The sequence below is a fragment of the Heterodontus francisci genome, chromosome 29 (genome assembly GCF_036365525.1).
Source record: "Heterodontus francisci isolate sHetFra1 chromosome 29, sHetFra1.hap1, whole genome shotgun sequence".
NCBI classification, from domain to species: Eukaryota; Metazoa; Chordata; class Chondrichthyes; order Heterodontiformes; family Heterodontidae; genus Heterodontus; species Heterodontus francisci.
This window is the reverse complement of record NC_090399.1, coordinates 72591004-72610834: the sequence shown is the minus strand read 5'-3', so window position 1 is coordinate 72610834 and position 19831 is coordinate 72591004.

Below are 19831 nucleotides of genomic sequence, written 5' to 3'. Positions count from 1 at the left end.
CATGCACTGCAACCTCTTCCACACACACTGAACCACATCCCCACACACTGAAACCTCTTCCACACAAACGGAAACCCATCCTCGCACACTGACACCTCTTTCACACACACTGAAATCCATCCCCACACACTGAAACCTCTTCCACTCACACTGAAACCCTTCCCCACACACTGAAACCCCTTCCTCGCACACTGAAACCTCCTCCACTCACACTGAAACCCATTCCCACACACTGAAACCCTTCCCCACACACTGAAACACCTTCCCCGCACACTGAAACCCATTCCCCAGACACTGGATCCCCCTCCCCACACACTGAAACCTCTTCCACACACACTGAAACCCATTCCACACACACTGAAACCCCTTCCCCACACTCTGAAACCACTTCCCCGCACACTGAAACCACTTCCCCGCACACTGAAACCTCTTCCACACAAACTGAAACCCATCCCCACACACTGAAACACCTTCCCCACACACTGAAACCCTTCCCCACACACTGAAACAACTTCCCCACACACTCAAACCCTTCCCCACAGACTGAAAACCTTCCCCACAGACTGAAACCCTTCCCCACACACTGAAACCTCTTCCAAACACTGAAACCTTTTCCACACACACTGAAACCCCTTCCCGACGCACTGAAACCTCTTCCACACACACTGAAACCCATCCCCACACAATGAAACCTCTTCCCCACACACTGAAACCCATCCCCACACACTGAAACCCTTCCCCACACACTGAAACCCATGCCCACACACTGAAACCTCTTCTACACACACTGAAACCCATCCCCACACACTGAAACCTCTTCCACACACACTGAAACCCATGCCCACACACTGAGACCTCTTCCACACACACTAAAACCCATCCCCACACACTGAAACCTCTTCCACACAAACTGAAACCCATCCCCACACACTGAAACCCATCCCCATACACTGAAACCCCTTCCCCATGCACTGAAACCCCTTCCCCACGCACTGAATCCTCTTCCACACACACTGAATCCCATCCCCACACACTGAAACCTCTTCCACACACACTGAAACCCATCCCCACACACTGAAGCCTCTTCCACACACACTGAAACCCATCCCCACAAACTGAAACCTCTTCCACACACACTGAAACCCATCCCCACACACTGAAACCTCTTCCACTCACACTGAAACCCCTTCCACACACACTGAAACCCATCCACACACACTGAAACCCCTTCCCCACGCACTGAAATCTCTTCCACACACACTGAAACCCATCCCCACACACTGAAACGTCTTCCCGACACACTGAAACCCATCCCCACACACAGAAACCTCTTCCACACACACTGAAACCCATCCCCACACACTGAAACCTCTTCCACACACACTGAAACCCATCCCCACACACTGAAACCTCTTCCACACACACTGAAACCCATCCCCACACACTGAAACCTCTTCCACACACACTGAAACCCATCCGCTCACACTGAAACCCATCCCCACACACTGAAACCCCTTCCCCATGCACTGACACCCCTTCCCCATGCACTGAAACCTCTTCCACACACACTGAAACCCATCCCCACACACTGAAACCTCTTCCACACACACTGAAACCCATCCGCACACACTGAAACATCTTCCACACACACTGAAACCCATCCCCACACACTGAAACCTCTTCCCCACACACTGAAACCCCTTCCACACACACTGAAACCTCTTCCACACACACTGAAACCCCTTCCCCACGCACTGAAACCTCTTCCACACACACTGAAACCCATCCCCACACACTGAAACCTCTTCCCCACACGCTGAAACCCATCCCCACACACTGAAACCTCTTCCACACACTCTGAAACCCATCCCCACACACTGAAACCTCTTCCACACACACTGAAACCCATCCCCACACACTGAAGCCTCTTCCACACACACTGAAACCCTTGCCCACACACTGAAACCTCTTCCACACACACTGAAACCCATCCCCACACACTGAAACCTCTTCCACACACACTGAAACCCATCCCCACACACTGAAACCCATCCCCACGCACTGAAACCCCTTCCCCATGCACTGAAACCCCTTCCCCATGCACTGAAACCTCTTCCACACACACTGAAACCCATCCCCACACACTGAAACCTCTTCCACACAAACTGAAACCCATCCCCGCACACTGACACCTCTTCCACACACACTGAAACCCTTCCCCACACTCTGAAACCCCTTCCTCACACACTGAAACCTTTTCCACACACACTGAAACCTATCCCCACTCACCGAAACCGTTCCCCACACACTGAAACACCTTCCCCACACACTTAAACCCTTCCCCACAGACTGAAACCTCTTCCCCACTGACTGAAAGCCCTTCCCCTCACACTGAAACACCTTCCCCACACACTGAAACTCCTTCCCCACACACTGAAACCTCTTCCACACACACTGAAACCCATGCCCACACACACTGAAACCTCTTCCACACACACTGAAACCTCTTCCACACACACTGAAACCCATCCCCACACACTGAAACCTCTTCCACACACACTGAAACCCATCCCCACGCACTGAAACCCATCCCCACGCACCGAAACCCCTTCCCCATGCTCTGAAACCCCTTCCCCACGCACTGAAACCTCTTCCACTCACACTGAAACCCATCCCCACACACTGAAACCTCTTCCACACACACTGAAACCCATCCCCGCACACTGACACCTCTTCCACACACACTGAAACCCATCCCCACACACTGAAACCTCTTCCACACACACTGAAACCCTTCCCCACACACTGAAACCCATCCCCACGCACTGAAACCCCTTCCCCATGCACTGAAACCCATCCCCACACACTGAAACCTCTTCCACACACACTGAAACCCTTCCCCACACACTGAAACCCATCCCCACGCACTGAAACCCCTTCCCCATGCACTGAAACCCATCCCCACACACTGAAACCTCTTCCACACACACTGAAACCCATCCCCACACACTGAAACCTCTTCCACACACACTGAAACCCTTCCCCACATACTGAAACCCATCCCCACACACTGAATCCCATCCCCACGCACTGAAACCCCTTCCCCATGCACTGAAACCCATCCCCACACACTGAAACCTCTTCCACACACACTGAAACCCATCCCCACACACTGAAACCTCTTCCACACACACTGAAACCCATCCCCACACACTGAAACCCATCCCCACGCACCGAAACCCCTTCCCCATGCTCTGAAACCCCTTCCCCACGCACTGAAACCTCTTCCACTCACACTGAAACCCATCCCCACACACTGAAACCTCTTCCACACACACTGAAACCCATCCCCACACACTGAAACCTCTTCCACACACACTGAAACCCATCCCCACACACTGAAACCTCTTCCACACACACTGAAACCCATCCGCTCACACTGAAACCCATCCCCACACACTGAAACCCCTTCCCCATGCACTGACACCCCTTCCCCATGCACTGAAACCTCTTCCACACACACTGAAACCCATCCCCACACACTGAAACCTCTTCCACACACACTGAAACCCATCCGCACACACTGAAACATCTTCCACACACACTGAAACCCATCCCCACACACTGAAACCTCTTCCCCACACACTGAAACCCCTTCCACACACACTGAAACCTCTTCCACACACACTGAAACCCCTTCCCCACGCACTGAAACCTCTTCCACACACACTGAAACCCATCCCCACACACTGAAACCTCTTCCCCACACGCTGAAACCCATCCCCACACACTGAAACCTCTTCCACACACTCTGAAACCCATCCCCACACACTGAAACCTCTTCCACACACACTGAAACCCATCCCCACACACTGAAGCCTCTTCCACACACACTGAAACCCTTGCCCACACACTGAAACCTCTTCCACACACACTGAAACCCATCCCCACACACTGAAACCTCTTCCACACACACTGAAACCCATCCCCACACACTGAAACCCATCCCCACGCACTGAAACCCCTTCCCCATGCACTGAAACCCCTTCCCCATGCACTGAAACCTCTTCCACACACACTGAAACCCATCCCCACACACTGAAACCTCTTCCACACAAACTGAAACCCATCCCCGCACACTGACACCTCTTCCACACACACTGAAACCCTTCCCCACACTCTGAAACCCCTTCCTCACACACTGAAACCTTTTCCACACACAGTGAAACCTATCCCCACTCACCGAAACCGTTCCCCACACACTGAAACACCTTCCCCACACACTTAAACCCTTCCCCACAGACTGAAACCTCTTCCCCACTGACTGAAAGCCCTTCCCCTCACACTGAAACACCTTCCCCACACACTGAAACTCCTTCCCCACACACTGAAACCTCTTCCACACACACTGAAACCCATGCCCACACACACTGAAACCTCTTCCACACACACTGAAACCTCTTCCACACACACTGAAACCCATCCCCACACACTGAAACCTCTTCCACACACACTGAAACCCATCCCCACGCACTGAAACCCATCCCCACGCACCGAAACCCCTTCCCCATGCTCTGAAACCCCTTCCCCACGCACTGAAACCTCTTCCACTCACACTGAAACCCATCCCCACACACTGAAACCTCTTCCACACACACTGAAACCCATCCCCGCACACTGACACCTCTTCCACACACACTGAAACCCATCCCCACACACTGAAACCTCTTCCACACACACTGAAACCCTTCCCCACACACTGAAACCCATCCCCACGCACTGAAACCCCTTCCCCATGCACTGAAACCCATCCCCACACACTGAAACCTCTTCCACACACACTGAAACCCTTCCCCACACACTGAAACCCATCCCCACGCACTGAAACCCCTTCCCCATGCACTGAAACCCATCCCCACACACTGAAACCTCTTCCACACACACTGAAACCCATCCCCACACACTGAAACCTCTTCCACACACACTGAAACCCTTCCCCACATACTGAAACCCATCCCCACACACTGAATCCCATCCCCACGCACTGAAACCCCTTCCCCATGCACTGAAACCCATCCCCACACACTGAAACCTCTTCCACACACACTGAAACCCATCCCCACACACTGAAACCTCTTCCACACACACTGAAACCCATCCCCACACACTGAAACCCATCCCCACGCACCGAAACCCCTTCCCCATGCTCTGAAACCCCTTCCCCACGCACTGAAACCTCTTCCACTCACACTGAAACCCATCCCCACACACTGAAACCTCTTCCACACACACTGAAACCCATCCCCGCACACTGACACCTCTTCCACACACAGTGAAACCCATCCCCACACACTGAAACCTCTTCCACACACACTGAAACCCTTCCCTACACACTGAAACCCATCCCCACACACTGAAACCCATCCCCACGCACTGAAACCCCTTCCCCATGCACTGAAACCCATCCCCACACACTGAAACCTCTTCCACACACACTGAAACCCTTCCCCACACACTGAAACCCATCCCCACGCACTGAAACCCCTTCCCCATGCACTGAAACCCATCCCCACACACTGAAACCTCTTCCACACACACTGAAACCCATCCCCACACACTGAAACCTCTTCCACACACACTGAAACCCTTCCCCACATACTGAAACCCATCCCCACACACTGAATCCCATCCCCACGCACTGAAACCCCTTCCCCATGCACTGAAACCCATCCCCACACACTGAAACCTCTTCCACACACACTGAAACCCATCCCCACACACTGAAACCTCTTCCACACACACTGAAACCCATCCCCACACACTGAAACCCATCCCCACGCACCGAAACCCCTTCCCCATGCTCTGAAACCCCTTCCCCACGCACTGAAACCTCTTCCACTCACACTGAAACCCATCCCCACACACTGAAACCTCTTCCACACACACTGAAACCCATCCCCGCACACTGACACCTCTTCCACACACAGTGAAACCCATCCCCACACACTGAAACCTCTTCCACACACACTGAAACCCTTCCCTACACACTGAAACCCATCCCCACACACTGAAACCCATCCCCACGCACTGAAACCCCTTCCCCATGCACTGAAACCCATCCCCACACACTGAAACCTCTTCCACACACACTGAAACCCATCCCCACACACTGAAACCTCTTCCACACACACTGAAACCCTTCCCCACATACTGAAACCCATCCCCACACACTGAATCCCATCCCCACGCACTGAAACCTCTTCCACACACACTGAAACCCATCCCCACGCACTGAAACCTCTTCCACACGCACTGAAACCCTTCCCCACACACTGAAACCCTTCCATACACACTGAAACCCATTCCCCACACACTGAAACCTCTTTCACACACACTGAAACCCATCCCCTCACACTGAAACCTCTTCCACACACTCTGAAACCCTTCCCCACACACTGAAACCCTTCCCCACAGACTGAAACCCATTCCCCACACACTGAAACCTCTTCCACACACACTGAAACCCATCCCCACGCACTGAAACCTCTTCAACACACACTGAAACCCATCCCCACGCACTGAAACCTCTTCCACACACACTGAAACCTAACCCCACGCACTGAAACCTCTTCTACACACACTGAAACCCATCCCCACACACTGAAACCTCTTCCACACACACTGAAACCCATCCCCACGCACTGAAACCTCTTCCACACACACTGAAACTCTTCCCTACGGACTGAAACCCCTTCCACACACGCTGAAACCCATCCCCACACACTGAAACCCTTCCCCAACCACTGAAACCCCTTCCGCACACACTGAAACCTTTCCCTACAGACTGAAACCCTGCACCAGTGCAGACACCTCTGCCACCCTCGGAGCAACTTTCTCACATTCTGGATCTCATCCCCACCCACTGAAACCATTTCCCTCTCCAGCCATCTGCACACCTTATCCTTCCTCTCAACCCTTCTCCATTCCCTAAATCCATTCCGCACCTCCTGAACCACTTTCCTCACATCTTGAACCCCATATCCGTCCCTTTAAAGTATTCCCCACCCCGAGATCCTTCTTCACCCCCCGATATGTGAGATATCTTGAACCTCGAAGAGTCAGAGTGCTGACACTCTGGTATCCCTTGTCTTATCTCAGTTCGTTTCTGAGTGTATTATTCTGAACACTGAGATTCCCTGCACTGATCTCCTCTTCCTGTTTCCCATATTTCCCACATCTTCTCCCAGCCTCAATTCACCCCCAAACACCTTATCCTCAAACACACGGATCCTAAAGAGAAACAAGACACGGAAATGAAGCAGTGATCGATGCAGTCAGTTTTATTTCTGAGTACAGCCCATTATTCAGACAGCAGTAATACAGGGTCAGGGCTTGTGGGACCTAAACAATCAAACAGAGCCTGTTTCCCAGTAACGAAGGTTTCATTCAGTGAGAACTTGGAGAGCTCGGGCTGGTGGGAATCCCTTACTGGATCTGTCTCTATTTCCCTCCACAACGTTGCCACCGATCAGAGCAGGATCCTGCAGAAATCCTGTTGCCTGCTTCACGGCTGTCATCAATACTCATTGATTCAGGCCAACTGCGGATATCACTTTCCTCTAAAATCAAAAATGAAGAATGAATTGAGTGGTGTTTCTGTGCACAGAGGGAGGGAGAACAATGAGAAAACATGAAGCTGAGTCTGTCAGTGTTACTGGGACTGACTCTGGACCACACATCAACCTTAGCTCTTTTGTATTTAATAAAAGCCCACACCTCTCTCCCTCCCCCTGACCTGTACAGACTCACTCTCTGTCCTGAAGGGCAGCCCAAGGGGTTTTCCTCAGAGTGGACCCCACCACACCCATTATCTGAGACCAGAGACAGAGAAAAGAAAGATCTGACATTTATATAGAACCTTTCCCATCACCAGAAGGGCCCAAAGAGTTTCACAGACCATGGACTGTTTCTGAAGTGCCAACACTGTTTTATAGGAAATGCTGAAGCCAATCTGCTCCCAGCAAAGTCTCACAAACAGTTTTTTTTTAATTTGTTTCATGGGATGTGGGCATCGCTGGCCAGGCCAGTATTTATTGCCCATCCCAGTGAATGGGATTTAACAGGATGGGGAGTTTCTGGTCATGTTAGATGCGAGAGTGATATTGGTTCAGGTTACTGGGAGAATTCCCAGCTCTTCAGATAATGTCCCAGATATTCCCTGTCTCATGAACAGTTAGACAGGGTCTCCAGTTAATGGTTCATCCAAAACATGACACCGACAACAGAGCAGCACTCCCCCAGTGCTGGACTGTATGGACTGGAGTGGGACATCAACCCACAACTTGTTCACTCAACTCCCAGCTGAGGCAGATTGACACCCAGTTACTGACAATGGATCATTTCACCACTTGTCACATCTACTTAATCTGTGTTCTCACATCCCCAATCTATGAAAGCTGCAGTATTGATTAATTAAATACATCTATTTAAAACCCTTTTACTGCCATTCGCTCCCCTCATGTTATGAAAAACTGACTCATGTCTGGGGAGTGGTTCCACAGACACCTCCAGTATCATTCCCAATTCAACATTCTTCACCTGTGAGACTGGACAGTGAGTGTGGGGGAAAGGGACTGAAGGAACTCCCACATACACCTGTCCTCACACACAGTCCACACTCTCACACTCTGCAGCAGGTACCAGTGATCGGGAGCAGTAACTGTGAGTTTCCCCTCTGTAATACCTGGATACTGAGGTCAATTACAGAGTCTCCCAACCAGGTCAATGCTCCAGCTGTGATTCACCAACTCGGTATCACCCAGTAATCTGTGCTTTTATTGCTGGTCTGTTTGGATCAGCTCACAACACCCACCATTCTCTCTACCTACAGATAGTGACTTTACAATCAGGGGATTTACCCTTTGAACTGGTTTAGATTCAATTCTTCAGTCTTTCATACAATCTGACAGTCATCTTCACTCAACCAACCAAACCATGATGTAGAAAGAGAATTACATAGTTTGAAAATAAAACTGTCTGAACACTGAGAGATCAGAGACATTTACAGACATGTACCTTCATCATCGTCAGGACGCCTTTGCTCTTCAGTGGAACTGAGCTGAATCAGCACCAGAACTACAAGCACAAAGAGCAGTGATTTCATCGTCTGCTGTGGAGTTTCTCTGAGTTCGGATCAGTCGGCTGGATTCGATCTGTTCTGTATCTAATTTCGGAGTGGTTGCTGCTTTTATAATCACAGATGTACGGAGTGACTTTGATCTCCGATGATATCATTGGAAAAAGGCGTTTCCCTTTTTGCTGCTCCTCATTTCCATGATTGTAGCTTTCAGCCAAGTGTGACCAGTGCTGCTGGCTTGCTGAATACTGCAAGAGGGCCGATCAATGGGCATGGCTAATGTTCCAGCTAGCTTCATCTCTTAAAGATAGGCTCACCCTCTTCTGTACTTATTGTAATGAAGCTGCTGCTGACTGTCTCTACAGGAATTCTCTGTAAAGAGAATCAGCTCAAACGGAACAACACAGAAGAGAGTTCCCAGGTTATTAGATGCAGCACTGGAGCATTAGTCCAGGGGGTTATCAGGAAGAGAGAGGCCAGGTTTCTCTGGGGACTTGGAGTTTCTGAAGGAACTCCCTCAGAAGTGAATGGTTTCAGGTGACCAGGGAGGTCAGTTCCCAGAGTCTCGTCCCGAAGACCTGACAGCAGGGCTGCCAGAAATTAAATGATGTCAGGCTGGTGAAGAAGGTCAGTGACTGCATCTTTATATGACATCTCCTACCCACCATTCCAACAAGCTCTCCCACTGCTCCATAAACAACGCTCCCATCAATTATCCATTGGCAGTCATGGCTCAGGTCTAACATTCAGATACTCCATCTCACCCTCAAACCAATGCTGCCAACCTTACACACAACTCTTGCAGCTTTCACAGAACTTCACCAGTTTAACTGTGGCAGGAAAATCTCCCAAACACAGTGTAACACACCCACTGAAAATCTTCCCTATTTCCCACTCTCTCATTGTTGTGGTGGAAGCTCACTCGGAGGTTATGAAATCCAAGTTTCTGTCATGTAGGTTCAGACTGCTGTCATCATGTTTGGGGATCTCAGTGCCATGCAGTTACACATGGTAGTTCAGTAATCTCTCCTCCAACAGGTCACTCAGATTGCTGACGTGCTGTACGTGGGAGTGTCAGTGACTCAGTGAGTCACAAATCTATTGTTCTCTCTCAGGATGAGAACATTCCTGCTCCGACCACTGTCATTCTACCAGTGACTGAACTGTTTCCTTTCAGACAGTCAGTCCAGACTTTTACTGCCCATGCTGAGGTCTTCTATGGCCTCCTTATCTCGAGAGACAATGGATAAGCGCCTGGAGGTGGTCAGTGGTTTGTGAAGCAGCGCCTGGAGTGGCTATAAAGGCCAATTCTGGAGTGACAGGCTCTTCCACAGGTGCTGCAGAGAAATTTGTTTGTCGGGGCTGTTACACAGTTGGCTCTCCCCTTTCGCCTCTGTCTTTTTTCCTGCCAACTACTAAGTCTCTTCGACTCGCCACATTTTAGCCCTGTCTTTATGGCTGCCCGCCAGCTCTGGCGAACGCTGGCAACTGACTCCCACGACTTGTGATCAATGTCACAGGATTTCATGTCGCGTTTGCAGACGTCTTTAAAGCGGAGACATGGACAGCCGGTGGGTCTGATACCAGTGGCGAGCTCGCTGTACAATGTGTCTTTGGCGATCCTGCCATCTTCCATGCGGCTCACATGACCAAGCCATCTCAAGCGCCGCTGACGTAGTAGAGGTGGTGCAGTCTGAAGTCAGGAAGACCCAGAGCTGCTTCAGCTGCTGTATGCAGAATGCATTACTATTTCCTTTCATCACCTTTCCAATTAAAATGTGTAGTTCCTCTTTGCCCTGACATTGAGAAGGCCCACCGCATATTACCAGCAGCAGGGGGACCTCGGTGCGGCCCCTCCATCGCCAAGCGATGGGACTTTCTTCCAAATATGTAAATGCACATCACTAAAATGCAAATGACCCCAGTTGCTGACGGCGATCGTCCCACGCCGATTTTATGGCCGGTGATCACAACTCGTGCACCGTCGGAACTCCGTAGGGAATTCTGAGGCGAGAAGCTGGTGGAGAGGCGGGAGGAGTAACATTTTCAGGGAGGGAAGGAGGGGGAAGCTGGGAAAGTGTTTTCCTATTGGTTGTGGGGATGGTGGAAAGGGGTTGGAGGGCAAAAGTGAAGAGGTGGAGGGAAAGCTGGGGTTGGGAATAAGGATCATGTTGGTCATATTGCCCTGAAAATCAAACAGTGAGGGGGGAGGAGGGGGGAGGAGGGGGGAGGGGTGGTGGGAAAGGGCCTCCATCATTTATTACAATCTGTACACTAAATGTACTGAAATATTACTTTAAAAATTACAATTATTTCTAAGGGCTTGCAGCCCTTTATAAATGGCACTGGCACCTGCACAGTGACACTGGACGCTGTTGTCGGGGACGCGGCTGCCACCACTCTCTGTCATCGGGGGAGGCTGATCCACCCCCTCCATTTAAATGAGCCTCCGCCGGTAATATTGGAATGTCGGAACGTTGCTGCTTTCACAGCATTTCACTGCGGAGCGCGGTGCTCTGATAAAATTCATCCCGATATTTCTCAGGAAGTATATGGATCATCATTTTCTCATATTACCCACTGTTGCTCTATCTAGGCGGTCAAATCTAGAGCCCCATGGATGTCAAGGAGCTTACAGGGTAAGATAAGGGAAAAAAGGAAAGCTTATGTCTGACACCAATAACTTAATACTACAGAAAGCCGAGAGAGAGGAGTGTAGGAAGTGTAGGGGTAAAATCAAAAAGGAAATTGGGAAAGCAAAGAGAGGGCATGAAAGAATATTGACACGCTGAATCAAGGTGAACCCAAAGATGTTTTATCAATACATTAAGAGTAAGAGGATAATTAAGGAGAGAGAAGGAACCATAAAAGACCAAAAAGGTAACCTATGTGTAGCAGCGGAAGATGTTGGTATGGTTCTTAATGAATACTTTGCGACTGTCTTCACAAAAGAGGGGAATTATGCAGATATTTGTAGTTAAGGAAGTGGGTTATGATGTGTTGGATGTGATAAACATAGGGAGAGAGGAAGTATTCATGGGAATGGCATCCTTGAAAGTTGATAAATCACATGGGCCGAATGAAATGTACCCCAGGCTGTTAAAATATGTAAGAGATAAAATAACAGAGGGGCTGACCATCATTTCCTGTCCTCACTGGATACAGGTGTGGTACCGGAGGATTGGAGAACTGATAACATTGTACCTCTGTTTAAAAAGGGAGCGAGGGGTAGACTGAATAATTACCAGCCAGTCAGTCTAACCTCAGTAGTGGACAAATTATTGGAATCTATTCTGAGAGACTGGATGAACTGTCACTTAGAAAGGCACAGGTTAATCAGTGATAGACAGCATGGATTTGTTAAGGGAAGATCTTGTCTGACCAACTTGATCGAATTGTTTGAAGAAGGAACAATGAAGATAGATGAGGGTAGTGCAGTTGATGTGGTCTACATGGATTTTAGCAAGGCTTTTGACAAGCTCCCATATGGCAGACTGGTTAAAAAAAAAATCCCATGGGATCTCGGAAAATGCAGCATGGTGGATACAAAATTGGCTCAGTGGCAGGAAACAAAGGGTAATTGTTGACAGGTGTTTTAGCGACTGGGGGGCTGTTTCCAGTGGTGTTCCGCAGAGCTCAGTATTCGGTCCCCTGCTTTTTGTGGTGTACATTAATGATTTGGATCTAAATGTCAGGGGCACGATCAAAAAGTTTGCAGACGACACAAAGATTGGCCGTGTGGTAGATAGTGAGGAGGATAGCTGTAGGCTGCCGGTCAGATGGGCAGAAAAGTGGCAAATGGAATTCAACCTGGAGAAGTGTGAGGTGATGCATTTGGGGAGGTCAAACAAGGCAAAGGAATACATGATTAATGGGAAAGTATTGAGAAGTGTAGAGGAAGTAAGGGACCTTGAAGTGAATGCCCACAGATCCCTGAGGTAGCAGGACAGGTGGATAAGGTAGTTAAGAAGGGATATGGAGTTCTTTTCTTTATTAGCATGGGGAGTCCAGAACCAGGGGTCACAGTCTCAGGATACACGGTATGCCATTTAGAACCGTGATGAGGAGAAATTTCTTCACTCAGAGGGTGGTGAACCTGTGGAATTCTCTACTGCAGAAGGCAGTGGAGGCCAAATCATTAAATATGCTCAAGAAGGAGATAGATGTATTTCGTAATGCCAAGGGGATATGGGGAGAAAGCAGGAACAGGGGACTGAATCAGATGATCAGCCATGATCTTTTTTAATGGCGGACCAGGTTCGAAGGGCCGAATGGCCTACTCCTGCTCCTATGTTCTATGTTGCTATGTTTCTAGCTGAGGTATAGAATATAAGAGCAGGAAGGTTATGCTGGAACTGTATAACTCATTGGTAAGGCCACAACTTGAGTTCTGTTGCAGATCTGGTCACCTCATTGTAGAAAGGGTGTAATTGCACGAGAGAGGGTAGAGAGGAGATTTACAAGGATGTTTCCAGGACTGGAAAAATGAAGCTATGAGGAAAGATTGAATAGGCTGAGGTTGTTCTCCTTGGAACCGAGACGTCTAAGGGAAGATCTGACTGAAATGTACAAAATTATTGGGGCCTGGATAGAGTGGAGGTGAAGGGCCTTAGCAGAGAGGTCAGTGACTGGGCAGCATATATTTAAAGTGATTGGTAGAAAAATCAGGGGGGAGGGGATGAGGAAGACCTTTTCACATTGAGGGTGGTGTGGGTCTGGAACTCACTGCCTGAAAGGGTAGTTGAGGCAGAAACCCTCAACTCATTCAAAAGGAGTCTGGATATGCTCCTCAAGTGCTGTAACCTACAGGACTATGGACCAAATGCTGGAAGGTGGGATTCGAATGGGTGGATCGTTTTCCAGCCGGCACAGACATGATGGGCCAAGTGGCCTCTCTCTGTGCCTTAACTTTCTATGATTCTATGGTTCTCGCTCTTTCTTTGTCAATATACTGTTCCAGTTTATCCTCACAAGTTGTATATTCATCACCTCAAAACTCAACCTTTTGTCAACCTATTATTTTTGGTTTCTCTTACCTAAATTTCCTCCATCACTACCTTAAACCTTATTCTGTTGTGATTGATTTTGACACGATTTTCACTGAAACTGACTACTCTTCCCAGCTCTGGTTCATTTTCTATTCCTCGATCCAGCAGTGATTCCTCTCTTGTTGGTCATCTTATATACTGGATAAGAAATGCACCCTGAACACAGTATAACCACTCCATTCCCTTTGTCCTTTTCCCTGACAAATTATTATCTGTGACGTTTCCCTTGTCGATGAGTTTTCTTCATTTCAAAGCTTTGCAAAAGTATTTTCCTCTAATTCCTTCCCACTATGAGGTAGTCTGTAGAATGGGCTTGTTTGTGTTATATAACTTGACTGGGTTCCAGTATCCACCAGATAACTGTGTGCTGTATTGACATGAACTCAGCAGATCAGGAGCAGTTACCTGACAATTATTCAAATGTTTAAGATGAATTTGGAAACTGACCAAAATGTTTTCGTGATGTCAGTCTCAACGGGGTTTGCTGAATGCTCGGGCTCAGCGGTGAGATTTACTTCTTTCATATTTTACTTGCAGCCTTGGTAATTTTCACAACAGATTCCTTCTTAGTAACGGACTTGATCACACCTACAGCCACAGTTTGTCTCATGTCACGGACAGCAAAATATCCAAGAAGTGGGTATTCTGACAAGCTCTCCACACAGATGGGCTTGGTTGGAATCATCTCTACAATGGCCGCACCTCCAGACTTCACAGTTTTGGGGCAATCTTCCCACTTCTTGCCAGAATGACGATCAATCGTCTCACTAAACTCACTAAACTTGCAGGCAATGTGGGCAGTATGACAATCCAGTACAGGGGCATAGCAAGCACATATTTGTTACAGTTACAGTGATAGCCAATCAAAAAGGAGGAAAACAAAGCCTAGAGGATTTGCAGAGTGGAGCACATCACAGGCATTTGCAGATAAGAACATAAGAAATAGGAGCAAGAGTAGGCCATTCGGCCCTTTGAGCCAGTGCTGACATTCAGTACGATAATGGCTGATCTTGTACCCTTGTCTCCATCTTTCCACACTACCCCCATATCCTGTAATCCCCTTGATATCCAAATAACTATTACAAAATGTCTGAACAAATTCAACGATTGAGAATCTGCTGTCCGCTGGGTTGAGACTCCCAAAGTTTCACAAGCCTTTGCGTGAGGAAGTTTCCCCTCATCATCGTTCTAAATAGCTGACCCTTAATATGAGTCTGTGACCCCGAGTTCTAGACTCACCTGCCAGCATATATACATCAGCAGACAGATGTATCACCGGTCAATGAAATGTAATAAAATGAGTTCAGGAATGGAGCTGGGTGAGATGAGGGAGCAGAGCTGTAGCAAATGTTTGAATCAAAAGCAAACTTTCCTCTAGATTATCAACAAAATCTTGCAGGTCTCAAAACTGGGGGTGTAGAAGTTGTGAACAGTTCAGACAATGTAAACAGAGTAAGGGGTGAATTCATGTGGAAGTGCTTGTTCTGGGACTGACCGGATACATCAAGAATCTTGACTTAGCAGGTAGACATGGACAGAGAAATAGAGAGAGAGAGGGGCGGAGGGAGACAATGGGACAGGGAGTGACAGCAACAGAGAGAAGGAAGCAGACAGAGTGAAATAAGACGGACAGAAGAAGAATGACATAGACACAAAGAGGATTAAAGAGTGTGGGAAAGAGAGAATGAGACAGAGAGACAGAAAGAGAGATTCTTAGCAAGAGAAGAATGAGAGAGAATGAATGAGGTAAACAAAGAGGAGGGAGGAGATTGTGACAAAGAAGGCAAGAGACAGAGAATGCAGAAGAGAGAGGCAAAGAAAGATAACAGAAACAGAGAGAAGGGGTAGAGAGTGAGGAAGAGAGAGGGCTGGAGATGCAGAGAATAGAGAGAGAGAGACACACACACAGAAAGAGTGAGAGTTAATGGGGTGGGAGAGACACAATCAGAAAGAAATAACAGAGGTGTGGAGAGGAGTAACCTCACTCTAATTTTACAGGATATGCTCTATTCTGGACTCGCCAACCAGACAAAATAGGTTCTCTCCACCTATCAAATCCTTTCATCACCTTTGACACTTCAAAATAAACCCCTTCACCTGCTATAGTTCAGTAAATACAAGACTAGTCCATGTAATCAACCCTCCTAATTTAACCCTTTAGCTTCAGTATTATTCTGGTCAATCTGTGTTGCATCCCCTCATACATTAATACATCATTCTTGGGTGCAGGCTCCAGAACTGAATACATTACTCTCCATGGAGTCTTCACTTACCTGTTTCAATATACATGGATGCAATTTTTCAAGTTCCAAGAATTTATCATCTCTGAGTTTTACTGACATTCCCTCCTCTCTCTTTTTTAAATCCCTTGATATCTACATGTTATGATGTCAAATCCACCTTGTTGGTCCAGCTGTTAAATAATGAGACAAAGTAATTATCCAATATTTCTGCCATCTCTCTCTCTCATTATCTGTGAGTTTTTGTTGAACAGTCTTCATTGACTCTGTCACAATTCTGATTTACCTTTTTTATGCATGTGTCAGGAGAATACTTTACTTTTTCTCTTTATATTCCTTTATAATTTAATTTCCTAATTTCTCTTTGCATTCCTTTTTAATTTGTTCCTTAACCTCTTGATTTTTCTTTTCATCATTTCTTTATTGTCAATGTACATTAATTTCAATTTTGCATTCATTCCCTTTTTTCATTTATGGTGTATTATTATTGACTAATTGATCCTGGTGGAATATATTTCCCCTGAAGTCGATTGATCACCTTTTTAAACATTTCCCACTGCTGTTCTATCTCTTTGTTCGTCTATATTCTGTTCCAGTTTATCTGCACAAGTTGCATTCCCATCCCCCACAAAGGCAGTTTTTTTGCAATCTATTATTTTGTTATTTCTTTTTACATCTTTCTCAATCATTATCATTAAACGTGTTATGTTGTGATTAATATTTCAGCGATTTTCACCAAAACCTCTTGCTTTTATCCGCTCTGGTTCCTTTTATATTAATAGATCCATCAGTGATTCCTCTCTTGTTGAGCTTTATATGTATTGTGTAAGAAATGTATCCTGAACACAGGTTAACTCATCCATTTCATTTTATATTAATAGATCCATCAGTGATTCCTCTCTTGTTGGGCTTTATATGTATTGTGTAAGAAATGTATCCTGAACACAGGGTAACTCATCCATTTCATTTTATATTAATAGATTCATCAGTGATTCCTCTCTTGTTGAGCTTTATATGTATTGTGTAAGAAATGTATCCTGAACACAGGGGAACTCATCCATTTCATTTTATATTAAAAGATCCATCAGTGATTCCTCTCTTGTTGAGCTTTATATGTATGGTGTAAGAAATGTATCCTGAACACAGGTTAACTCATCCATTTCATTTTATATTAATAGATCCATCAGTGATTCCTCTCTTGTTGAGCTTTATATGTATTGTGTAAGAAATGTATCCTGAACACAGGGGAACTCATCCATTTCCTTTACCATTTTTCCTATTTTTTCCTGAAAGATTTTTTTTGCTGCAGTTGAAGTCTTCCATGATTATATTCCTATGCTATGAAATTTACTTATTGAACAACTTTGTTTACATATTTTCTGTGAGATCGCGACCACTATTCCGTGGGCTCAAGAATAACCATTTTTGCTTTATTTAACCTGGCTAAGAGCCACATTCCTCCGAGGCATCTGTGTCCTCAATGGAAATATCCAAATGATCAGCACCAATTGCTTGCCAATAATTCAAATATTTAAGATAAATTTGAAAACTGAACAAACAGCTTCAGTTACAGAGACAAACTGTCACAAATAACAAAAAAAAACAAGGTTTAGAAGATTTACAGAGCAGAGAACATTGCAGGCACATGAGCATAAGAAAATAACAGAAAGGAGCAGCAGTAGGTAACTCGGCTATTGGACTGTGATCTGTCATTCAATACGTTCATGTCAGATCTATTATCTTCACTCCACCTTCACTCACTATCTCCATATCCCTCAATCTCCCATTGTCTAAAAATCCATTGATCTCTGTCTGATCTATTACATTCATTCCACCTTCACTCATTATCTCCATATCCCTCAATCTCCCATTGTCTAAAAATACATTGATCTCTGTCTGATCTATTACCTTCATTCCACCTTCACTCACTATCTCCATATCCCTCAATCTCCCATTGTCTAAAAATACATTGATCTCTGTCTGATCTATTATCTTCCATCCACCTTCACTCACTACTCAATATCCCTCAATCTCCCATTGTCTAAAAATCCATTGATCTCTGTCTGATCTATTACCTTCATTCCACCTTCACTCACTATCTCCATATCCCTCAATCTCCCATTGTATAAAAATACATTGATCTCTGTCTGATCTATTACCTTCATTCCACCTTCACTCACTATCTCCATATCCCTCAATCTCCCATTGTCTAAAAATACATTGATCTCTGTCTGATCTATTACCTTCATTCCACCTTCACTCATTATCTCCATATCCCTCAATCTCCCATTGTCTAAAAATACATTGATCTCTGTCTGATCTATTACCTTCATTCCACCTTCACTCATTATCTCCATATCCCTCAATCTCCCATTGTCTAAAAATACATTGATCTCTGTCTGATCTATTACTTTCATTCCACCTTCACTCACTATCTCCATATCCCTCAATCTCCCATTGTCTAAAAATACATTGATCTCTGTCTGATCTATTACCTTCATTCCACCTTCACTCACTATCTCCATATCCCTCAATCTCCCATTGTCTAAAAATACATTGATCTCTGTCTGATCTATTATCTTCATTCCACCTTCCCTCACTATCTCCATATCCCTCAATCTCCCATTGTCTAAAAATACATTGATCTCTGTCTGATCTATTATCTTCATTCCACCTTCCCTCACTATCTCCATATCCCTCAATCTCCCATTGTCTAAAAATACATTGATCTCTGTCTGATCTATTATCTTCATTCCACCTTCACTCACTATCTCCATATCCCTCAATCTCCCATTGTCTAAAAATACATTGATCTCTGTCTGATCTATTATCTTCATTCCACCTTCACTCACTGTCTCCATATCCCTTAATCTCCCATTGTATAAAAATACATTGATCTCTGTCTGATCTATTACCTTCATTCCACCTTCACTCACTATCTCCATATCCCTCAATCTCCCATTGTCTAAAAATACATTGATCTCTGTCTGATCTATTACCTTCATTCCACCTTCACTCACTATCTCCATATCCCTCAATCTCCCATTGTCTAAAAATACATTGATCTCTGTCTGATCTATTACCTTCATTCCACCTTCACTCATTATCTCCATATCCCTCAATCTCCCATTGTCTAAAAATACATTGATCTCTGTCTGATCTATTACCTTCATTCCACCTTCACTCACTATCTCCATATCCCTCAATCTCCCATTGTCTAAAAATACATTGATCTCTGTCTGATCTATTACCTTCATTCCACCTTCACTCATTATCTCCATATCCCTCAATCTCCCATTGTCTAAAAATACATTGATCTCTGTCTGATCTATTACTTTCATTCCACCTTCACTCACTATCTCCATATCCCTCAATCTCCCATTGTCTAAAAATACATTGATCTCTGT